The following is a 25,006-nucleotide window of genomic DNA, read 5'->3' as shown; positions in this document are numbered from 1 at the left end:
TGACATATTAATTAAAAAGAGAAACGTATGATTCTTTTAAAGTAAATGGTATCACACACATGCATTTATAGTAGCATACAAACAGATATACAAAAATTCAAACTGTGACACTGACAGGCTTGCCCTTGATTCATTCCAAGAAGTTTAAATCTAAGACTTTACTAAAATGAAAATCTCTGAGAACTTAGCCACAGATCCTTAAAGGGAAACCATAAGCCAGCATCTGAATCACAGATAACAGTCAAATGATAAATATCATGACATTTGCTATATGATTTTATCATATTACAGTATAAGAAGAAATTTGTAGTAGTTAGAAGTATAATATTTTTAAAACTGAGAAAGAAAAACTAAAGAGAAAACAAAAAGAAAATGTCAAGGATAAGAAGAGGAAATAGAAATATGTGAAAAAGAACAGTCAATGTCATGGTTAAAAATTAGTTTTAAATCTGCCTCTAAGCTTCTTATAAACTAAACCTAAAAAAAAGATAATCAATTCAATATGGATATCTACACAGTACACTGAGTGCACATTCTTCAAACTCTATTAGATAAATATACTTCTTTCGGCAGACCATTTGATAGGACCTCGGTTAAACAGACAAGGTCATAGACAATTAGTATTCTATATTGTTGCTTAAGAGTAGATTCATTTGCTTTGGAGAAATACAAGCAGATGGCAATATAGTTACTTCATAAACTAAAGACCCTAACTAGGAATCTTAAATGAATAAAGGGCCCTCCCTCTTCCCAACCAAGAATCACTATATAATAAATTAATATTTCGATGAGTTTTTTCACCATAGCCCTTAGTAATATCATATACATGTTTTCTGTGAATGCAAATAAAAAAATAAATACTACATAGGTAGACTAAGAGTTCTTTATTACTCCATGAAACTAGACTGTTATTTTACCCTCAGATATGAGCTAAAATGTTCTTGGTTTTCAGAGTTCTCTAAAGGCTGCTTTTTCTTCTTGTTGATTTTTGTGTTTTAACTAACTGCAGTTTCTGGCCAATCTGATCATATCACTGTCCTTTTACACAACTGTATTATCTCCTAAACTTAGAGAAATTTGTTTTTAAGCTCAGATAAATGGTGTGACATCACATGACAGGCCAGATTTTATTCCAGAGTTACGAATGGAATCACAGATTGTAATATCATTTCAATGCCATTTTCAGAAAAATAACTCCCATTTCATACTTTTACTTGATGCTAATCTTAGTTTTGTTTTTCTTTTGTTTTGTATTATTCAGACTGTGAAATAGAAAGCTTCTGTCAACAAGTATACTTTTCAGTTTAATCTGATAACCTAACTAGGTCTGAAGCTGAGTACTGTAATAGTGATGTCTAAATAAATTGGTACAGATAAATTAAAATGACATTTTAAATATCAATTCTCTTAATGTAAAGTTTTTATATTCTTGGCCTCAGAGGAATTGCAGGGGACTATTACAATAAGCTGAGTTGCCTCCTACTCCTAAGCCTGGGAAAACATTATCCAATTAACAGAACTGTTGGTTAGTGTGATACTCACAGGAATGGAGACCATGTCAACACCTATTATATATGAATTTGTGCCAGTGGAGGGATCCTAATAATTTGGATTTGACCACCCAAACTGAAAAGAGCCTTAAGAAGTCAAAGCAAAATAATATGCCTAAAAGACTCAGCAATCAAGAAGGAGAAAAGAAAAAGTAAATTGGGTATATATGAAACAGATGGGAGATTTAAAGCATTAAAAAGACTTTCTGGAAGTCTAAAAAAAAAAAAGACTATCAAATTTAAATATTCATTGGATCAACCTAAGAATAATCACTATAGAGAATGAATTAACATCCTGGAAGTTGAATGGGGAAAAAAAATCTCAACACAAAATAAAAATACAGAAATGGAATTCATGAGGTAAGGGATAAAAGATTTGGTAGATATATCTAAGACTAAAAAGTACAGGTGTTTGAGATGGGGAAAAAAGAGAATACAATTAAAGTGATCATTTTAAGAGGAAAAACTACCTGATCAGTGAAAGATTTACATCTGTACATTAACATAGCTTATCTAGTTGTTGCCAGAATTAATGGGAAAATGACACATATAAGCAAGTCAAGATAAAATTCATAAATTCCAAGGAAAAAGAGAAAATCTCATAAATGTCAGGACCAACAGTTAAAGTCAGATAATCTATACAAACTCCACCTCTACATACAGAGCATCCAATCTGCATTCAATGCCTCTCTCTTAAGAAAGCAAATAGCTGCCAACACCAGACATTTAAGGAAAGCCTCTTCATCAGTTATCAATTTACTGGGCCTTGGCTCCAAAGCTACTCTTCAGTATCTGCTCCATAATAATGAACGGGACTTTATAAGCATTTCTCTTTCACAGTAAGCACTATTTAAGCTTTATTAGCATAGAGCTCTGGAAGGACACTGCAGAAGGAAAGGGGTTTTCGTATGTCAGAGTCTAGCTTTTCTTGCTCTTGCTACATAGTCCAATAGCAGCAAGTGCATAAAAGGAAATCCAGTGGTGTTTGTCCCAGGCTCATGCCAAGAATATGCAGTCCTTTGGCAACCTTGTACTCCAGCCTGGGATTAGTGATTACCCTCCTAATGCAGCCCTACTGACATAGACACTGGCAGGCTTCAGGTCTCACGCTGGCAGCAGTGCCGCATCTTTCTCTGTACAACTGTCTACCATGCTGAACATGACTGTACCTCAGAATATTGTTTCCTGCTGCCCAGAAACTGTGAACCAGCTCTGGTTAAGGCAATCCAGTGAACTTCTCTGTCATTCAGCAGGCTGTAACTCCACTTTCTCCAACAAGGTCTGAACCCCCGCCTGGGGAAGGGAACCCCTCTCTTCCAAGGCTGTCTTTCCTTGAGAAATCTCCTTCAGCCCTAGAAGATTTAGTGTTATTTTTACATCTTTATAGTTAACTCTTCTATCATAGTTTAGCAATTATGTATAATGCATTTTACCAATTCAAATTACTCTGTAGTTTCGACTCCTGACTGAATCCAGACTGGTACAGAATTAGTCCCAGGAGTGGTTCCCAATGATAAACCAGTAAAGATAAGATTTGGGGACTGGTTTGGTCATGCCCTTGGGATTAAGCACAGGGCTGAGCTGCTCGCCAAGGAAATGGGATGCTAGTAATCTATGGCATACAGTAGTTTCAGAACAGTGAAGCTAACACCTGTGGTACACTGTGATGAAGTGTCAACTCAAGCACATGCCTTGGGAACTTAAGTGGCTGCTATGTTTGCTATTACAGCAGTAATGAGAACTGTGAGGACAGGAGTACGGGATAAGATACTTTTGTGTACAGTTGAGCACTTAAAAAATGACAAGCTCAAGTCCATTAACTCTCAGCTTAAGTCACAGTGTGAGAACCAGAGAGCTTCCATGATTCCCCTGGAAGAATCTCTTCTTTCTTATACGTATGGGGCTGATATTGCCAAAGGTCAAGCTAAAAATTTAATTGTGTAGGTTGCTGAATTACAAAAACAGCTGAATTCAATCTCATCAAGTTTCTCATTTGAAAATTAAAACCTTGATCGAGAAAGACTGAGATCCTGAAATTAGAATGGAGATATCTAGTTCGTCTTAGATGAAACTAACAATTTTGACCTCTTTCCCACTCCCTTAGCCCCTCACCACTAATTGGGAGCCTTCCATACCAGTGGAAGTAGCTTGCTTTCCAGCATCTAAGAACACTAGCCTTCCATGGCTTGAAAACCTTCTGATGATCTCACATGGGCAGATGCCTTGAAGGGGGATGCTCATTCTCCTGAAGACCCACCACAATCAACTCCTTTTGCCATTAGATCCGTAACTAGGGTCAAATCTCAGCACGCTCCAGGGGGACAGGTACACACTATGACCCAAGAGGAAATAGCTTACATACCCAACAGAAATTGGAGAACCATGTATGGAGTAGATTCCTGAAGTATTTGACCAAAGAGGATGAAATATAATGCTACATCAGGGCAAATTAATTGAGATGGGTGCACTCAGTAGAGATATACATTAGTCCATGTACCTGAAAATGGCTCTAATTATTAATTATCTAGTTGGTGCACTAAAAGTTGGATTTAAAGGTTGAGATGCCAGAGCTTTCCTGGCACTGATATGGATGGAGGGAGGAAAGAATCTAATGATTTAGGGAGTTGGACTGGATTTATCACGTGAGAATTTCATACTGCTATTCCTCAACTATGTTATACAAGAGGGCCCAGAAAGCAATTAGTGAAGGGAGGCGCTACATCTCCCATTCTTACAGAGGTCTGTGGTTACTCTCCTTTGTGAGCCTGGTATGAGTGTAGGGGATGTGGTCATTAAGAAGATCATCAATGGAGATGATGACAGCCAAGCTAATACAGCCCAAGTGGCTATACTTAATCGTCGAAGACAAGGTGGGTTCATTACCTGTAAGGGGAGGCAGGGATGTACTTGTCACCAGAATGATTTGGCCCACAGAAATTTCTGGCAGCAGCTAACTGATTACAGTGCCCCTGGGAACAAAACAGGTGGGCAGCCTAGTAGAATACTGTTTAATTTATATAACAGGAAAAACTCTAGGTCTGGTAGCCAGAAGTCTAACTTTGTCTCCAACACATTGGAGAGTTATAGCCTTCTCACCAGTTACTAAACCTGGGTTAGCTCACAGATCCAGAGTCAGTTGAACAAAGTGGAAACCAGGTCCCTTGAAAAAGGAGCCTGCACAGCTATTGCAAGTCACACCATACACCCTCCTCTAATCCTTCCCCAGAGACTTGCAGCCATTAATCAGAGGTACTACGTACTGTAAAAAGGAAACACTCACTCTCATTAATAGACACTGTCTCTGAATCGCCCTTATTTCCTGGCACTGAGGTCCACAAGTTAAATTAGAGGCTTATGGTGATACATGATACATGGGTCAGGTGATACATGGGGTTTTAACTCCAGTCTGACTGAAAGTGAGCCCAAATGGTCCAGAGACTCACCCTGTGGTTATTTCCCTGGTTGCTGAATAGATACTTGGAAGAGAGATACCTGGCAACTGAAAGGACCCCACATTAACTTTCTGACCCATGGGATAAGAGGCATTATGGTAGGAATGTCTAAAGCAAAGTTCATGGAACTTCCTCTCCTTACCAAGATAATAAACTAGAAGCAATACTACATCCCCAGGGGAATTACAGAATTTAATCAAAGACCTCAAAGAAGCAAAGGCAGTGAAACCTATCATACCCCTATTAAACTCACCAGTTTGGCCAACAGAGAAGTCAGATGGATCCTGGAGAACAACTATGAATCATCATAAGCTTAATCACGTGGTGACCTTCATGGCAGTTGCAGACCCTGGCACTTGATAAGCAGCTACTAACCTGGCTAATGCCTTTTTCTCCAATTAACAAGGACCACTCAAAGTAAGTTGTTTTTACCTGGAATGGACAAAAGTATAACTTTCACAGTGTTGCTTCAGCACTATGTTAATTTTCCTGCTTTCTGTCATAAATAGTTGTCTTGGTTATCTACATCTCACAATCTGTGAGAGTCAAGAATCTAGATACAGCTCATCTGAATCTTCTGCTTAGGGTCTCACAGGGCTGCAATCAAGGTATTCACTATGCTACATTCTCATTTGGAGGCTCAAATGGGAAAGAATCTACTTCTAAGCTCATATATGTTGTTGGGACAATTTCTTTCCTTGCCGTTGGTTGTCGACTGAGGGCCCTGACCTCCTGCTGGCTACTGGCTGGAAACAACTCTCAGGGCCAAGAAGTTCCTTGCTACATGGGCTTCTCCAACATGATCAATTACCTGTCAAGCCAACAAGGAGAATCCTGAGAGCAAACCTGCTAGCAAGATAGTGTCTTGCATAACACAGTGTAATCACAGAGTTGCCCTCCCATCACCTGTGCTATTATTGGTAGTTAGAAGAAAGTCACAGGTCTCAACACACTCAAAGGGATGGGTCAAGGACATGAATAGCAGAAGGTGGGGGCCACCAGGGGCAACACCTGAGTCTGACCACAAAAACAGTGCACAGATATCTTGATCATCTTTACAATCCATAAAACATCACACTAGTTCACTATTTTGATGACATGCCCCAACCACTGAATGCCCAAATACTTAATTGAGGTGGCCATGGGGACCCTAATGTTTTTAGAGAGTTACTGCCCTCTATTTTGTATATGTCTTTCTAAGATTTGCTTGTACTTAATACTTTCTGTTCATCATATTCAATTAGCACAATGCTGTCAAAAAAAACACTAAATAATTATGTAGAATAAATATCAGAAGAAAAAGTTAAAAGAAATAAAAACATTACTCTGAGGAGCAGGACTGGGAATGGGTAGGGAAAGACATGACTGATTGCAATTTTGGTCACTGTACTCTTTGATTTTTCTAAAAAATCATGTACATATATTACTTAAATAAAATTTGGCTTCTAAAAAGAAGAAAATAAAGATATGGATCAAGAAAATACTAGGTGAATAAACAAAACCAGAAATGCTGAAGTGGCAATATTAACATAAAACTGGCATTTAAGATTAAAAGCAATAAACAGAAAATAGATATTATATAATGGGTAAAAGGCTAAATACTAAAGGCTTTTAAATAAGTGAAATATTTGCTTTAAGTTTGCTTTTTAACTTTTATAATTCTCAAATCCAGTAATTTTTCATATAATTTTTTTCTAATAGTTTTATGACATCATTGTTTATATTTAATTTTTTACTACGTTTAGACTTCCGTGCATGATAGGAGTTAAAGTTCTACATTTTTTTCAAGTTGTTAATCAAGTGACAATTATGAAGAGAAAGAAACAGGCACGACACGTTTTTTAACAAATTAAATTTTCATATATACGTAGGTCTGTCTGTGTTCAACTGATCCATTTGCCAGTTGTTGAGCCAATCACGTGCATTAAAATTTTCTGTAGCTTTACGTACAGTCTATTAATTGGTAGAGTGAGTCCCTTGTTACTTTTCATTTTCAGAATTTTCTAAGTGTAATTTGTTCTTCTCAATCACTTCAGCAATTTCAAAATCAATCCCTAAGATTTTGAATGGTGTTGCATTATATACATAAATGAATTTTAAGAGTTTTAAAGGAAATATTAATGAACAATAAATATTTCATATAAATACTGATTTACTTCTAATCAAAGAAACAAAATCCTGGGGATTCAAAATTCCACCATTAAAAAAATTTTTTTTTAATTGAAGTATAGTTGACTTACAATATTGTATGAGTTTCAGGTGTACAGCATAGTGATTCAGTTTTTCTTTTTCAGATTATATTCCATTATAGGTTACTACAAGATATTTGATATAATTCCTTGTGCTATACAGTAAATCCTTGTTGCTTATCTATTTTATATACAGTATAATGGTTTGCATCTGTTAGTTGCACACTCCTAATCTGTCCCTCCCCCACTCCTTCTCTCCTTTGGTAACCATAAGTTTGTTTTCTGTCTGTGAATCTGTTTCTGTTTTGTATATAGATTCATTTGTATTATTCTAACATTTTTATTGAAATACAGTTGATTTACAGTATTACATTAGTTTCAGGTGTACAGCATAGTGATTCAGTATTTTTACAGATAAGTCTCCATTAAAAGTTATTACAAGATAATGGCTATAATTCCCTGTGCTATACAATATATCCTTCTTGCTTATCTATTTTAGACATAGTAGTTTGTATCTCTTAATCCCATAGCTCTACCTTGCCCCTCCCCCCTTGGTAAGCACTAGTTTGTTTTCTGTATCTGTGAGTGTGTTTGTTTTGCATATACATTCATCTGTATTACTGTTTAGATTCCACATTACAAGTGATATCATACAGTACTGCCTTTCTTTGTCTGACTTATTTCACTAAGCATAATATTCTCTAGGTCCATCCACGTTACTGCAAATGGCAGGATTTCACTTTTTGTGGCCAAGTAATATTCCACTGTGTATATACACCACATCTTCTTTATCCATTCGTCCATTGGGCATTTGGGTTGCTTTCATATCTTGGCTATTGTAAACACTGCTGCTAAGAACACTGGGGGGCGTGTATCTTTTCAAATTAGTGTTTCCATTTTTTCCACATATATACCCAGAAGTGGAATTGCTGGATCATATGGTAGTCCTATTTTTAGTTTTTTAAGGAACTCCATACTGTTTCTCACAGTGGCTGCACCAATTTACATTCCCACCAACAGTGTACAGGGTTTCCTTTTCTCCACATCTCCAAGACTTGTTATTTGTAGACTTTCCGAGGATAGCTATTCTGACTGGTGTGAGGTGATTATTTGTCAGCTATTTACTAAATGTTGAACATATGCATTTTACTGTGGACGGTGGTATAGTGGATACAAAAAGTGCTTGCCATAGTTCCTGATATCCAAAACCATTTAATCTTGGGGGGTTTTTTGGTGGGGGGGACGGGACAGGGAGGGACACAAGCCTATCATAAGGGGGGACGGGACAGGGAGGGACACAAGCCTATCCTAAGTATCTAGCTAGTATCTCGTATGAGAGGAGTTCCTGCATTAAACGTGACTGGAAGAAGCTGTACATACTTTAAGGAAAGCAAAGGGAGTTTACCTCACATTGAACAGATGTTTTTCAAATAATAGTTAACTTCGACCACCTGTTTTTCGGTAAGCCATCAGCAGGAGCTGATAATGGAAAACTGAAGAGCAAATGTGGTCTGCTGCTTCCTAATGATGTCAGACTTTAAGTTAAATTAGTGATTCAAGAGGTTTGTATTTCATGAGCCAGCAAATATAAATATATAATTTGAGAGATAAGCAAAGAGTTGCCAACAATTTAATAGTAAAAAAAGAAACAACAAAAAATGAGAAAGAGACCCTCATTACATGTCTTTATTTTTCTCTTTTGTGTGAATTAGTGTCAGAGAATATGTGGAAATATTCTGAACTGCTATGCTTCTTTGTATGGTCATACCACTCCCCAGCTAGAAGAGATACTGGTATCAAAAGAAATCAACTAAAAATGTCCAAATGAGTTATTTTTATTTACCTCAGCATTTTATTCTAAGCAGCATTTTCTTATGGTAAATTCTCTAACACACATTTTAAAAGAACATGATTAATTTGTGGTAAGGGACATTACATATGCTTGGCAAGGTCTTTCTTGGCTCAAAACGTGACCTCTCAGAATCCTTCTCCTTATAACTTTCTCCAGCCTTAACCTAAATTTTAACATGATGTATTCTAGAATTCCATACAATATCTACAAATACAAAATACAAACACAAAATACAGATTCAAAACCACATTAAGCCTCACTGAAAGGTGAGCTTCGAATTTTATCATAAACCAAGCACGACTAAAATATTTTGTATCACAATACACTGACATAAATCAGCCTCATTTGATTCTCATACGAAGCCTCATGGGCAGAACATCAATTACTGATAAGGAAATTACAGGTGAAAGATGTTTGGTGACTTTCCCAAGACCATCCCAGCTAAATAATGACAACTTTGTCTTCTAACAGTGCAGTATTTTCCCCACTATTAAATAATAGGGGTCCATTTTAGGTCAATCAAAGCTAAAAACTCCTGGATAGCATACACTGAATTTTCAAACCATTTTAAGCCAAGTTTTTTCTGAACCCCGAAGTCAGTAAATCTCTTAAAATGACTATGTAATCTGTATCATCTACAACCATTAAAAAAACAGTTATCCCATTTTTGTCCTGCTCTAAAATACTACACAGTTCTTGGTTTCTTTCTCTTAATTCACTCTTCCACTGATTTTCCTTCCCAACTATTTCCTCTGAAAACATCCTGAACTAGCAGTTCACTGTAAAATTACTCTACCCATTAAAACCAATTCACAAATCTGTCTCTACCTCCTTGGCCCAATCTGAAACTTGGATGTTTCTCCCTATGGCCTCAGAATACTACAGTACTTCCTTTTTTGTGCTTTAATGATAACTGCCTCTCCTAGCTACTGTCATATCCAAGCCACACTATACCTATCAGCATTCGAAACTCATCAGCCTTTAAGACCCATGCCAGGTGGCTTACGGTCCTACCACCACCTTCCTTTTTGTGCTACATTAAGTAGCCTCTACAGTCACCCCTCTCTCCACCCCCAGTCACTGAACTTTGTTTCTTGGTTCAAAGTCTTCCCCTCTACCCCAATCAAGCCATCCAGAGCCATTTCAACAATGTTAATAAAGATATATCTGATATCTTAAGATACACAATTTTTACTTCTGTTGGTCTAAAAGACCATCAATGTTTTTACTTCAAACTCTCCATTCACATCCTAGACATCTAAGAACTATTTCGTCTTTGAAATCATTTCCATACTACCTGGAATGATCTCTGTCCATTTAGTACAGAACGCCTTACACTCACACTTTGCCTTTTGAGCCTCATCAAGAACTTTAGTCCTCTAACGTCTTTATCTTGCATTCATTTCTTTACCAATTCTTACAATGTCATTACAATTTATCATACAAACTAGAACACTTACAGGGTGAAAGAGGGTGCTATTAATAATTATGCTAGAAAAGTCTGTCCTAAATCCTATTATACATCCTTTCAATCTCTTGCCAGGACTCTCAGAGCTGCTTTGTGTTGACGATGGCTTCAACTACTAATAGAAGGTTATTCTGGAATTTCTGCACAAGCAGCAGAAAAGTGGAGTTAAAGTCATCCTAGTTATTTTTTCTCTCTTCCATTTTACTCTGGGATTCATCAATTCCTTCTGTAATTTATGAAATGACTAAATATCAGAAACATTTTATAAACCAAATAGTTCTAAAAGGATTTCTAAAATAACATCTTTAAAAAAAACCTTCCCAGTGCTTAATATAACTGAAGAATAACCTGCTATTGTATGCAGTGTGGGGAAAAGGTATGAAATGGCTGGTTCTGAATGACCAGGAAGTGATATCATAGCATACAAATCTAAGATACATGGGTAGATACGATGACATGGATTATTAAGACATAACTGTAGTGAAAATACACCTGTTTTGCTGTTAATGCATGAGTTGTCATAAAGTTGGCAACAACTCTTTCAAAGTACAGAATATTTGTCTCTAATGTGTCTTCTAAAATCAAGATACATAAATTATGAAATAATGGTGTTTCATAAACAAAGTTAGGCTTGTGGATATTATAGGTAAATGATTTCCTATCATATCACCCAGAATAACCCTGTCTAGTCCGGTTAATCACACTCTTCTCAGTTAAAATACAGGATCTTAGTAAAAATACAGATTAATATTTGTCAGACCTACTTAAAACGGACAGGAAGAAAAGACCTAAGCACAATCAAGTTTAATGTCATAAGACAACAGAGTTCACAAGGAGAAGCTAGCAAGAAACACACCAAGGCACGTATCTCTGAGTGAAGAGTGAAAGTTGGAGTTTTAATAGAGGATACGTAGTTTTTAACTTTCTTGAAAATGTGTGTTCACATAGTCCAGAATTTCCACAGCCAGTTAGGAAACATTCATATCCTGGCCCAATGATGCTGCAAACAACACAACATCTATATACACTTTCTAAGACTGTGCATGTCAGATTAGTCTTTGTCTTGTTTCAAGCAATTCAAAACCCTCAAAGGACTATAACTACTGAAAAGGAGTTCCTGGCACAGATCAAAACCTACATTTTTGTTCCTTCTAGTAAACAGTAAATTCACATTTCTAATATCTGGTTACAGGGCTGCAGGAGGAAAATCAAACAATTATATGAAGTTATACTGCTACAAATTTAGTCTTCAATGCCATTAACAATCCTTTTAAATGTCCCAGATCAGTTTTCTCTCTGCACTTATTTTTTTTTTAAGTCAATTCCAAATTTTTTTACCACTCTCCTCATTTCTGTTCATGCTTATCAAAAATTCTAGCACTGACTCCAGGTTAAGAAATCCTGTACTAGATCAAAAGTCCTCACCGGGAGGAAAATCCTTTTTGTCTTCTCATCTCAAAGGCTTAGGACCAAAGCCCAGGAAATGATAAGGAATTATATCAACATATATATAGTTTTCTTCAGCAGTTTGGACACAAATCATGAAAACAAAATTTCTGAAGGGTTCTGCTTTATACATGATTAAAGTTAGTGTACAGGGTAAGAAACTGCACAAGCACACTCAATCCAAATTTACTGAGGTGGACAAAAGAAGAAATTCTAAAAAAGTCTCATAGTTCAATATGTCTTTATTCATATAATATTTTCTGTATTTCAATTCTTACTGAAGCTGTAAGTAAGGAATTTTGACCAGAAGCATTAAAATAAGTTAGGTCCTCTCTGTGAAAATAAAGCTAGTAGAAAGCACCATATTCTATATATTCAAATATCTATAAACAATTCATAAACACAAATAAATATGTAAAATAAAGGCTATTTTTCCTTAAAATGACTTCATAAAGCAAACCCATTATATACATAATCTTTTACAAATATTTCACTATCATAATCACAAATACATCAACAGTCATATCTCTGTTTACTTGATATGTCCTAGACCATCTATATAAAATGTGATATACCTGTGGATGATACCTTTGGAAGGTTAGGGGTATCATGAAGAAGACTAATAATATCTGAAACACCTAAGTTAAAGCCACAAGCTTGAAATCAGCAACAACACAAAAAAAAAACAACAGCAATGTGTTTATTGAAGCTAAGTACATGAAAAATAGTAAGTATCTTTGGATGTAACTGAATAGAGGCTGTGAAAATTCCTAGAGTCCCTAACTTCAACTTAGGACTTTAGTTCTAAATAGCTTATAAGGAGTTAATGCTCTTACCTTAGCACTAATCAGCAGCTTTTATAATCTCTGTATTGAAGAAATTAAACAAATCAAAATATTTACTGTATACCTTCCCTCTAATTATCTAAAAGTAACCAGAGTATGACAATTATGTGTTCTCCCTTTCACAGTGTATACCAAACTGGGTAACAACTACCCAGCCACTGACTCCATTACCTGGCTCACTGTAGTACTGGTAAGTTTCCATCAATGTAATGTAAACAGGGGGACCAAAAGCATCTAAGAAGTAGGTAGTGCTCCATTCTCTCTCCCCTTCCAGCCACTGAATGCAAACAACATTGAGGCTCTAAGGGAAAGAGGAGCCAGAAAATGGAAGGAGCATGGATCCTTAAGTCACCATATGAAGGAAAGACACCTACCACTAATTCTTATATTACATATATAAGAATGGTTACATATATCAGAAATTAATGTCTATCATGATATGCCACCAATATCTGAGGTTTATTTTTTACAGTATGTATATTACCCTAACTATGTAGATGCTAGAATTGTTGGGGACAGGTTAAAACATCCACAAATTTCAGAGAGTCATTCTAACTAAACAAAAAATCAAAAACTCACTCTTAATATTAAGCTATCATTTGAGGATTTTCAAATACCTATGAAATGAAAAAAGCAATTTATATCTTCTGCCCTAAAACATTCTGTATATTTTACATATTACTTTTCATTCTAGGAAAATGGGAGATATCAGAACTAAAGCACTTTAAAAAATTAGCTTACAGTTAATCACACATATTATTAGGTTGTTATTAGGTTAAAGCAAGAGTTAAAGATAGACTCAGGGGGGGCTTCCCTGGTGGCGCAGTGGTTGAGAGTCCGCCTGCCGATGCAAGGGACATGGGTTCGCACCCCGGTCCGGGAAGATCCCACATGCCGCGGAGCGGCTGGGTCCGTGAGCCATGGCCGCTGAGCCTGCGCGTCCGGGGCCTGTGCTCCGCAACGGGACAGGCCACAACAGTGACAGGCCCGCGTACCGCAAAAAAAAAAAAAAAAAAAAAAGACTCAGGGAAGAATCAGAAACTTAACATTTTAATGTTAACGTCTTTTATCACAAAAATACTGACATTGCTCAACAAATAGCAAAACAAGACTCTTTTCACTTGCTCATTTTTCTACTGGAGTTGGTAAACAGTAGATAAATGTAAATGTACATATATCTTTGAGAAACAGTAAACAACTTAATAATTCAAATACTACATAACACAAAAACTGCAAGAAATACAGTTCATGTTTAGAACTTTCTTACAACTGTTCTCAAAAACCTAAGAATTTTAAGGCACTAAACTGATTATGAAATAGTCTGGACCAGTTCCACATGTCAGTTTAAGAGATGCAAAAGATGTTGAGATGTGACCATGAAGCTTAAACAATGAATATGTTCAAAGGTAATCCAGCTGAATCTCTAAAAGGGATCAACAATGATTATTTTATAAAAATATAATCATTTGTGGGGAAAACCTTGGGCTATAAAATCTGAACATTTCTGAAGTTCAAATAAAGATACTGTGATTCTCGGGGATGGGGAAGGGTAAGCCGGGATGAAGTGAGAGAGTAGCATTGACATACACTACCAAATGTAAAATAGCTAGCTAGTGGAAGCAGCCTCATAGCACAGGGAGATCAGCTCCGTGCTTTGCGACCACCTAGAGGGTGGGGTAGGGAGGGTGGGAGGGTGATGCAAGAGGGAGGAGATATGGGGATATATGTATATGTATAGCTGATTCACTTTGTTATACAGCAGAAACTAACACAACATTGTAAAGCAATTATACCCCAATAAAGATGTTTAAAAAAAAAAAGATACTGTGATTCTAAGATACAGTGCCCTGGTGTTTGTAAAGTTCTATTTATTTCACCTTTGTCTTACGTATAACCTCCCACAGGATCCCCCAAAAAGAAAAAGTTAAGGTTTCTTTTTAATTGGCATAATTCTGACAAATTCAAACTCTCTCTTGCTTTATGTCTCCCTCATATTTTATTAAATTTCACTGTTTGTAATATTAAGAAAGTCACAAAAATTACCAATGACAAAGTATATACAAACATTTTTACATAATAAAACATTACTAATATCAGCTATAATACAGGTGAGCTGAAGAACAAACCCCAAAAGTATCTGGACAGTATCTTCTCAATAAAATAAAACTGTGTTTAGGCAACCAAAATAAGATTAGCTTTTAAGTGAGAAGCATATGTGTTCATAGTGTAACAAACAGTGATATGGCCATTATGCAAGCCCAAATAAAGCCAAATTTTCTTCTCATCGATAAGCAGTAGATAAACTAGTAGGTAGTTCAGGATGAAGATGCTACTCTTTCCTTTATAATGAGATAGAACTGTTCCTCACCTAAAGTCATTTAAGCCTTTAAAAGGTATTCCACCACTTTTAAATGATCCCAGGATGTCATTTTAACCTTTTATTTTAAACATAATCAAAGATGACATTCTTGTGTCTGCATTTACAGAATGAGATTTCTTATCCATGGACCAAGAGAAAGAAGGAATAATAATAGAAACAGGTCTTCAAGAGAGGTTGGGAGATAAAGTCAGAAAGAAAGGTAGCCCTAGGACAAGAATTGTTAGGATGGAGGGAGGAGGGAGAGCAGAAGGGGATGGTGGTGGAGAAAGTATCTGTCTTGAATCAAGAATTAAGTTTCACGCTGAAGTGGTCCTGGACACTGTCCTCTGACCCTCCCCACTATAGACCTATGCTGGGTTGTAATTCAATTCCCCCAGTCCTTCATTCCTGTCTTCTTGTACTTCCCCAACTTCCACCTGATGGTGATCAGCAGGATTGCAACACCAACAACAATGGCCACCAGGACCACCACAGTGACAATACTGGAACTAGCTGTCAAAGCTTCATGGGGGTTGGGGGGGATTTCTTATCCATGTAGAGATTACCAACAGGAGACTTCCACAGAAGAGCATACTGAGACTGCTACAGCCACAGAAGAGTAATTCAACCCTACCCTCCTCTCAATATAGGTAGAGCTAGCAATGTCCATCTCATCCAGTGTCCATCTCATCTAGGATCTTCTAAGAGGTGTTCTGTTACTGCTTAATATAGATGGTGGGCTGCCTGTAGTGCTGGCATGTACCTGGAATGGAGCCAGCGGCCGTCACAAAAGAGGCACTGCAGCTCAGCTTCCCAATCTGAGTTTAAAAGGCACAGGCATCCTGGCAGTGATGCTTTTGCAACAAGGGTGTTGTGCTGAAGACTCAGTTCTTCTTTTTCCAAATCATGGATGCCGTGATGGATGCCCATGAGGTTCACCCACCAGCACTATGACATCAATGCTGCACTGATGGGCCTTCAAACACCATTTCTATCACATTTGGGGCTCTGTAGGCAATCAACGTCCACAAAGGTATGCTTGCTAGGCTTCACCAGGCTTTGACCACTTTTGTGGCCACTCGTGCATGGCTTGCAGGAACTAAGAAGTCTAAAATGAAGCAGTTCGCCTCAAGAGCACAGTGCCTGGCACCAGCAGCACTCCCACCCTTAAAACATCAACTTATTCATGGGACAATGTGAAGTGCAACATTAGGCCCAGACTTCCCACAAGGGTCAAGACAGAGGAATGAGAAATACACAGGATAGAAAGATATTCATAGGGCTTAAAACAGAACCCAATGTCTGGAGCCTGGGGTAGAAACCACAATTGTGCTGCCCTGGCAGTTTCTTCCTTTTTGTTATGTAAAATTCGTTTCTGATAAACATCAAAATGTACAGTTGCTAAAGTTATGATTATGTATACCTTAATGATTATTAAAGTATTAACAATTTCAATCCTTTGACAGTCTACCTGCTGCCATGGAAAAGATCATCTATCTAAGATCTTTTACGTATGAGAGAAATAAACTATCTTGTTTAAACTACTGTTATTTTCAGTTTTCCACATTTACCTTCAGCTAAACTTAATCTAAATGTTTTTATATTAAATTTAAATTTTTTATTATGATGTTAAAAATCAGAATAAATGTTTTAATATTTTTTTCATGATTTTAAGTCCTGTACCCAATATCCTGCACTGTAGTGGTTGCAGCTATAAGCACATATTTCTTGTATTACACTCATATACTGATTCTATCCAAGTACTTGTATTTGCTTAGTTCTATAAGGTTTTACTCATCTTCATTGTAGTATTTCCTTCCTTCAATATTTCTTGACCATCTTTGTTACAAAGTTCACTTCAGTCAATAGTACATTTGTTCTCCCCTCTAACGTTTCAGTACCATTTCTTCTATAATTAAACTTCTTAAGACATTCTTCAGCCATTTTAATACTTCTTGAAACTTTTAAGCTTTTCAATGAACAATTCAAAACTTATTATAAACACATTTATCCATTCTATTAATAGCTCAGAAAGGCATTCAATTCTCATACAGTCACTAAATAAACTGTCAGTTCAAACACAAGTTAACAGGTGAGATTTTAATAAACTCACTGGTGCTTTTTCACTTTCCTTGGTGTCGACATGGAGTAATTAAAATTCACCTACACAGGGCTTCCCTGGTGGCGCAGTGGTTGAGAGTCCGCCTGCCAATGCAGGGGACACGGGTTTGGGACACGGGTTCGTGCCCCGGTCTGGGAAGATCCCACATGCCGCGGAGCGGCTGGGCCCGTGAGCCATGGCCGCTGAGCCTGCGCGTCCGGAGCCTGTGCTCCGCAGCGGGAGAGCCCACAACAGTGAGAGGCCCGCGTAACGCAAAAAAAAAAAAAAAAAAAAAAAATTCACCTACACAAATCTTAGGGGAGAACTCCTCTGCATTTGATACCTTGAGATTTGGCATCTAACCCATTTGTAAGTTGGGAACTAGAAGAAATCAATGTCCTATAAAAGTTCATACTTTTCTTTAACATCAGAACAAAGTTTCCTCCCTAAAAGAGAGAGAATGACTAATCACAGACTATCCCGCTAAGATACCTATGTCTTTCCCAATCATAACTTCAATGGACAAAATCAGTTTTACCCACATAGTCACCTGTCAAAAGCAAACAGGAGACCAAACTGTGCTATTAAGTATACTTCATTTATAGGCTGAATCCAATTCCTCATTCACATAAGTTATTATTATCAGTACATTAAGACCAAATGGAGTTATCAGTACATTAAGACCAAATGGAGTTTTCTTAGCATTAATCAACAGTTTATAATAGTATATTAACAGATCATTTGATTAGTATGGAGAATTTCCTTTCCCTTCGATGATTAGCAAGTCTATGAAGGGAAGGGTCAGGCAAGTTTAGTTCATAGTCTATCTCTTGTACCTAACCCAATGCCTGAAACAAGAGCTCTCAATGAATTTTTGTTGAATGAAGCAACTGTAGTCCAACATTTTTAGTTGAAGTCTGGAGGAACAAAATGCAAATGCCAATGGATTATAGAAATTCACTTAAATGCTAACTCATAACTACTAAAGCAACAAATACCAGATTAATAGCTTGAATGTTCCAAAATTCAACATATAGTCAGTGTCATGCACCTAGAAGTCAAAATGTCCAAACCAAACTATTCCCATACCCATCTACTAACACCTATACTCTTAAAATTTTCCTTTCAGTGAATATCCCCAAGTCAAACAACTAGGAATTACCTTAGATTCTGTCCTCTTTCTCATCCTTCAGAAGCATCCTACAGCCTTAATATTTATAGAATCGGTCACTTCCTCTTCCTTTTCACCCTCACTGACACTATAAATGCAAACTCATTACTTCCCAACTGGATCACTGGAGGGGGAGAAAAAAAAAAAAAAAGTCTCCTAATTGGTCTTTCTTCCAGCCCTACACACCCCAAATCACTACCTGTACTGCTTCCAGAAAAGTATTTCTAAAAACGCTAAATATGTTATTTTCTTTCAAAAATGCCACCAATTTTAAAAAAAGCCAAAACATTCAGTGTTCAGAATCTAGCTTCTCTCAGCTCTATTTTTACTGGACATCTATGCCCTCTTTGTAGGGGTAGAGATTTCATTTTTGCATGCCCTGTTTCTGCTGTAAGAAGTGCCCTCTGCTACTGCCTAGCTAACTCCTACTCATCTTTCAAGTCTCAGGTCAAGTTTTAGCTATACAGGCAAACCTTCCACAACCCTGTCCTCTAGACATGCCCAAGTGAATTTTCAGAGTTTTCAACCCACTCAGTGTATCTGTTTTATTAAAGTATTCTGTAACACCTGTTTCCCATAAGGGCAAAACTGTGGTTGTTTTTCTGTACATTGAGGAACTATCTAGCACAGCATCTGATTACAGGAGGTGTGTAACAAGTATCTATTAAGCTAGTAAAACTGATTCTTTACAATTCTGATAAGGAGAAAAGACTTAAAATAGAAAATGGTCATAAATAGTTGTAGGAATCAAAGGTTTCTGGAATGCTGGAGAAATAAAAGCAGCCAGGTTCTTTAACACAAATCTTATCAAAGCCTTCACATTTCATACCTCTCCAAAGGGGAAGGGATACAGTCATTTTCCAAATATATGGACATTATAAGCCCTCCTTTTGGGGGGCATTTCCGAAATGCTATCCATTTTTATTTCAAAAAATAAAATAAACAAGATAGACAAGAAGGTATCCAGCTTCAACAACATTTAATACTTTACAGCCGTATTTGTTTCTTTCTGCTTCTTTTTCAGTAACTGCTGTAGTACCCCACATACACCCATCTGATCCCATTCTCCTTCTCCTATCTCCTCAGTAAGTAACCAATAATATAAACTTGATGTTAAATAAGCTTAGATATGTGTTTAAGCAGTACAATATACTATGTATCATTATGTAGCTTGCTTTGTCCCTTAAAATCCATTTCTGAAATTTATCTATAATGGTACCTAGAGCTCTAGCTCACTCATTTGAAATGTTTGAATATACCACATTTTATTTATCAATTGTCCTGTTCATAGACATTTTTTACTTCCCTTTTTTTTTCTCTTTGCTATTACAAAGTAGCAATAAAAATTCCTGTATTTGCCTCATTTATAAAAATACACAAAAATTTCTCTAAAGGTTACAACTAGGAATTGAATTCCCTTTCTTCAAAGTATCTCAGTTAAAAAAAGAAAGACATAAAAAAGAGAAAAAGGTGTTGCCCACCATGTAGGCACTCATTAAATATTTGCTAAATGAATGAAAAATGAACAGGTCATTCAACTTTTCTTAATACTGTCAAATTTTTCTCCAAAGGGGTTACACAGATTTGTACTCCCACTTGTTGTTATTCTACATCCTTACTGACTCTCACTATCTTCCAGACATTTTTATGTCACTCAATATGAAGAGTATGAAACAGAATTTTATTCTATTCCACTCAAAATTGTATTCATTTTTCCTGTTTTCTTACATGGGCTATTGTTTCCTCTAACACGTTCAGAATGCTGATTTTTTTTTTTTTTAGTGTTAATTTTCTCTCTAGGAGTTCTGCTGATCACTCATTAGTTCTAATACCCTAGTTTATGCTGAAATTCCTACATAGACAATTGTATATTCTGCAAATACGGAAAATGTTGTATTTTCCTTTTCAATTGTTATACTCTAGTGCTTTTTCCTGGGAATTCATCTAAATTTCCCTTTTTAAAATGCCGTGATGTGAGGGAGTTCCCTGGTGGCGCAGTGGTTAAGAATCCACCTGCCAATGCAGGGGACGGTCTGGGAGGATCCCACATGCCACGGAGCAACTAAGCCTGTGCGCCACAACTACTGAGCCTGCGCTCTAAAGCCCGCAAGCCACAACTATGGAGCCCAAGTGCCACAACTACTGAAGCTCATGTGCCTAGAGCCCATGCTCTACAACAAAGAGAAGCCACTGCAATGAGAAGCCTGCGCACCACAACGAAGAGTAGCCTCCGCTTGCCACAACTAGAGAAACCCCACACGTAGCAACGAAGACCCAATGCAGCCAAAAATAAAAAATTAAAAAGTGCCGTGATGTGAGCTATAAGGTTTTTGTGTGATAACTTTATCAATCTAAGGAACTTCCCTCTTGTTCGTTTATTCATGAAGAGTTATTGTTCATTATGAATATCAGCTATATTTTATCAAATGATTTTTCTAAACATTCTATATCAATTTCCCCCCAGGATTATCTGCTATATAACAGTAAAATATTTTCTAACATTAAGCCACCCTTGCATTCCTAAGACAAAACCTCTAAGTCTTAAAAATGTACTGAACTGAAATTGCTAATATTTTGCATTAGTTGACCTTTTCTACCATTTCTTTTTCTATTTAATTTCCATTTCTTTTATTATGCCTTTCTTCCTAATTACTTTAGTTTTCCTATTTTTCTTTCTCTAAGTTTGTACTACTTTTGCTAATAGTAATACATTTAAGACTGTATATTTATTCAAGTAGTGCTTTAGCTGGCCTCAATTTTTCACTAACATTACTTTCACTAACATTCACATTTCAACTCTGTTTATTTCCTCTTTACCACATGAATTATTTAAAAGCGCCTTTCCAGACTTGTGAGTATAATGTAGTGTAGAAGGGGAATTTTGTGTATTTCAACCTTATTGCACTGTAGTCAGAGAAAACGGTCAAGCATTCTTTAATGAAATATTTCAAGACTTTCTTTCAGTCCTCAATAGTTTACAGTTATACTATACAGACGTACCTTAAGACATATTGCAGGTTTGGTTTCAGACCACTGCAATAGAGCAAACATTGCAATACAGAGAGTCACATGAATTTTTGGTTTCCCAGTGCATATAAAAGTTATGTTTACACTATACTATAGTCTCTTAGGTGTGCAATAACATTATGCCTAAAAAAACACTGTACATACCTTAATTAAAAAATAATGCTGTTGGAAAAATGGTGCTGATAGACTTGTTTGTCGAAGGGTTGCCACAAACCTTCAATTTGTAAAAAATGCAGTATCTGTGAAGTGCAGGAAAAAACAAAAAACACAAGGAATGCCTGTACTATTACTAGCTGTGTAATGATTTTCACTTATCTTGTTGACTCCTGAGAACGAACTCTAGATCCAAGGAAATGTGACTGTAAATTTCTACAAAACTACCTCTTCAAAAACTATGTCTCTACTATTCCCTCAGGATTCTTCCCCTGCATATTTTGGAACCCTTTCAATCCACACCAAAGTCACTCAACTGCTCTTTCATATTTACTTTTTTATTTCTCTGGGCTACATTCTAAATGAATTCCTAATGAATGCCAATTCCTCAATTCTCCCTTTGATGGCATCTAATGTAGCTTTTTATCCTCAGTAAAACCAATTTACTAAGTTTATTTCCTATTTGGTATTAGATAGAATTTCTTCTTTCATCTCTCTAGAATCTTAAATATACTTATTTCTTTTATTATTCATCCCTCCTTAGTCAATGATTTTGTGATTATCTCTGCTCATTCTACTCACTCCACTGCACAACTAGATCATATAGTGGGCTTAGAAAGAACTTCCTGGTCTAAGATGATACAGGGGATTTTTACAGACCCAGTCTCCAACCAAGAAAGTAGTCATTTTAATTCAGGACCTGGTTATAAGGACTATGTCTGCCCTCTCCCTTCCTTCAGCCCATGATTTTCTAAAAGTGGGGTTTTAGTATAAGTTATTATCCAAACTAGGACCCTCTTGAGTATTAAAGGAGTCTCTACTAATAACTACATGGATGATAAGCATAAACTAGAGTCTGAAGGGTAACGTGAGATATACAATCCCCCTAATCATAAGCCTTAGCCTATGCAGCAGTTCTCAGCGGCTTTCTTCAGTCTCCTTTACAAGTACGGAGTCACGTGTTAGGCCCTGGCTTCATGTAGTTTAAGCCTAACTCTATTCCTCTACCCTTCATGAAGCACCTTTCATCTTTTTAACACACAAGAGCCAAACTCTTGGCTACAAGTGCCTGCTTCTGCTACCTTAAGCCCAATCCTGATCACCAGGTAGTTTTTCTTCTATATAAACCACAGAAACATTTAGTTTCTAAATTCATTAATGTCTACCCTCTTTTTAATATTTTATCTTTATTACTTTATGTTTGAAGTGAAGAGGTAATAAACACTTAAATTAGTGTGCCAGCTTCAATAAAAGACCTGCAACAGAGTTTTTTAAACATGCATTCCTTTTGCTCAGCAACCACTTTCAGGAATTTATGTTACAAAGGATTCCCACGTGCACATTTCAGAGGGATATACAAGGATATTCAAAGAAGTACTATGTTTAATAGAATAACTACTCTTAAATAGTTATCTTAAATATACTTATATTCTTCTTTAACAATAAAGCAGCCCAAATGAAAACTGGTTAAATAAATCATGGACCAGCCACATTAGGGAATAGTATATAACTATTTAAAATTATAAGGTTAATTCATGGGAAAAAATGCCTACAATAGAACGCTGAGTAAAAAAAAATTACAGAAGTTTGTAGATTAATTTGAATATAGCTAGGAAAGAAAAACATAAAAGAATAATAAAAAATTACAGCAAAGTAGAAAATGCTTAGGGTCAACTTCAATAGAAGAATAGTGAGAAAAAGTTGAAAAGTGACTTAAAACCAAATTATGCAAGTAGCAGTAGGCTCTGACTACTAATCTTTACCTTTCATAAAACATGAATCCAAAAGAATTTAAGCAGAGAGTAAAGTATGGAAACAGCAACAGGGAAGAGTAATGTGGATGAAGAATATAAAAGATACTGGGCAAAAAAGAAAAAACGTACACTACTCACTAGTGTGTATCAAATACAGATGACTAGATTTTGTTCATATTAAATATTGAACATTTTGTTCATATTAAGTAAAAGTTGGAAAAATAAAGTTCTGCATGAAAAATGAAAAGCAAAATACTGAAATGCAATTTTTAAATTTAATTTCCTTCATCTTTCTGCTTGTGTTTCCATGTAAGGGTGGGAGGCAATAAACAGAAATCAAAAATAGTATTTCTGTAGCTTGTTAACAACTTTTCTATTACAGTATAATAAAGAAACTGTCAAGCTTAATGGCTAAACGTCACTTAATATATTTTAAAATTATACTTATGTAATCTAAGGTTGTCCATTGCTTTGGGTAACTGGGAATTCAGTATTTCTTTTACTATTTAGCATCATCCCACCACTCCACCTCCTTCCCTTCCCATACAAATTCCAGGATTCTTGAACACATCAATCTGGTAACATACATAAAAAGCAGTAAACACTAAACTCCCTTAAGGAATTCAAAGGGAAATACAGGTTAAAAAATAGAAGGTATACTAATGAAAACTTGCCTGCTTTTAGGTCTAAAAATAAATCTGTTTCATCAATTACCTAAACTTCAAACTTAAATTGAAAATGAAGTATCAAAAATGAGCAGATATCAAATTAAAAGATTTAACATATAGTCATCAGTAATCAAAAAATGCAAATTAAAATAATGAATTACCATCTTTGCCTATGTTGTCAAATAATTCTTAAATATAAAGTATCCAACTGCTAGCTACACTTCTGGTGAAAGCTAAACTAGTACAACTTTGGGAGAGTAAAAATGGTATTATTACCACACAGTTAAGAAATATTCTTTAATGAAATAATTTTACCTCTAGTACTTTAAAATGAAAAAATGATGTGGGGAAGTAAATACAAATGATAAGTTTTAAAATAGTGGAAAAAAATGTAAAGACACACATAATCATGGTTTATCCTTGTAATGAATTAGTAAGAAGCCAATGAATATATGCTCTTCTAAACTATTTAACGGTATTTGTTGAGTCAATGAGGAGAGAGTAAGAAGGTTATAAAAGATCTCTCTCTCTCTCTCTCTCTCTCTCTCTCTCACACACACACACACATACACACACACACAAATAACCATAAAATATTAACTGTGGTTATTCCTAATTCACTCTTAGGAATGTTTTTTATACCTTTTCTTCTTTCAAATATTCTTCAATACACGTTACTTATATTAACTCAAATTTTTAAAAAAACATATTATTAAGGCAATAAAAATTCTTAGGCAGCTCCTGTTACATGCAAGTTACTTTACTCAGCACAATGTAATCTAAACTTTGTAATCTTAAACTCACTATTAAAAAAAATGCCTTTCCTGACACCTTTTACAAAACAAGCAGAGAAAAACTTTTAAGTTAATAAACTTCTTGATTACACAATCAACAAGAGTATATAAAATGTCAATATATACACGAATAGGTTCCATGCTATTGACTGTATTGCTTTATTAATAAGATAAAAA

General features: G+C 36.0%; 1 protein-coding gene across 3 annotated transcripts in view; it reads right to left on the bottom strand.

The window, feature by feature from the left end:
* Positions 1-25,006, bottom strand: part of STAG1 (STAG1 cohesin complex component) — a 441,577-nt gene that overhangs the window by 265,046 nt on the left and 151,525 nt on the right. Inside the window, exon 1 of one of the 3 annotated variants that reach the window (XM_089910050.1) lies at positions 1-25,006. This exon is cut by the window's left edge and continues 4,521 nt beyond it. The exons of the other annotated variants lie outside the window; for them this stretch is intronic. The gene's annotated coding sequence lies outside the window, so the exon portion shown is untranslated. 3 annotated transcript variants of the gene reach the window in all.

Source organism: Delphinapterus leucas, chromosome 4 (genome assembly GCF_059928025.1).
Source record: "Delphinapterus leucas isolate spDelLeu-1000000601 "Yukka" chromosome 4, BTC_Dleu_Yukka2, whole genome shotgun sequence".
NCBI classification, from domain to species: domain Eukaryota; kingdom Metazoa; phylum Chordata; class Mammalia; order Artiodactyla; family Monodontidae; genus Delphinapterus; species Delphinapterus leucas.
Note: the sequence above shows the minus strand (reverse complement) of the source record. Positions and strands in the feature narration are given on the sequence as shown.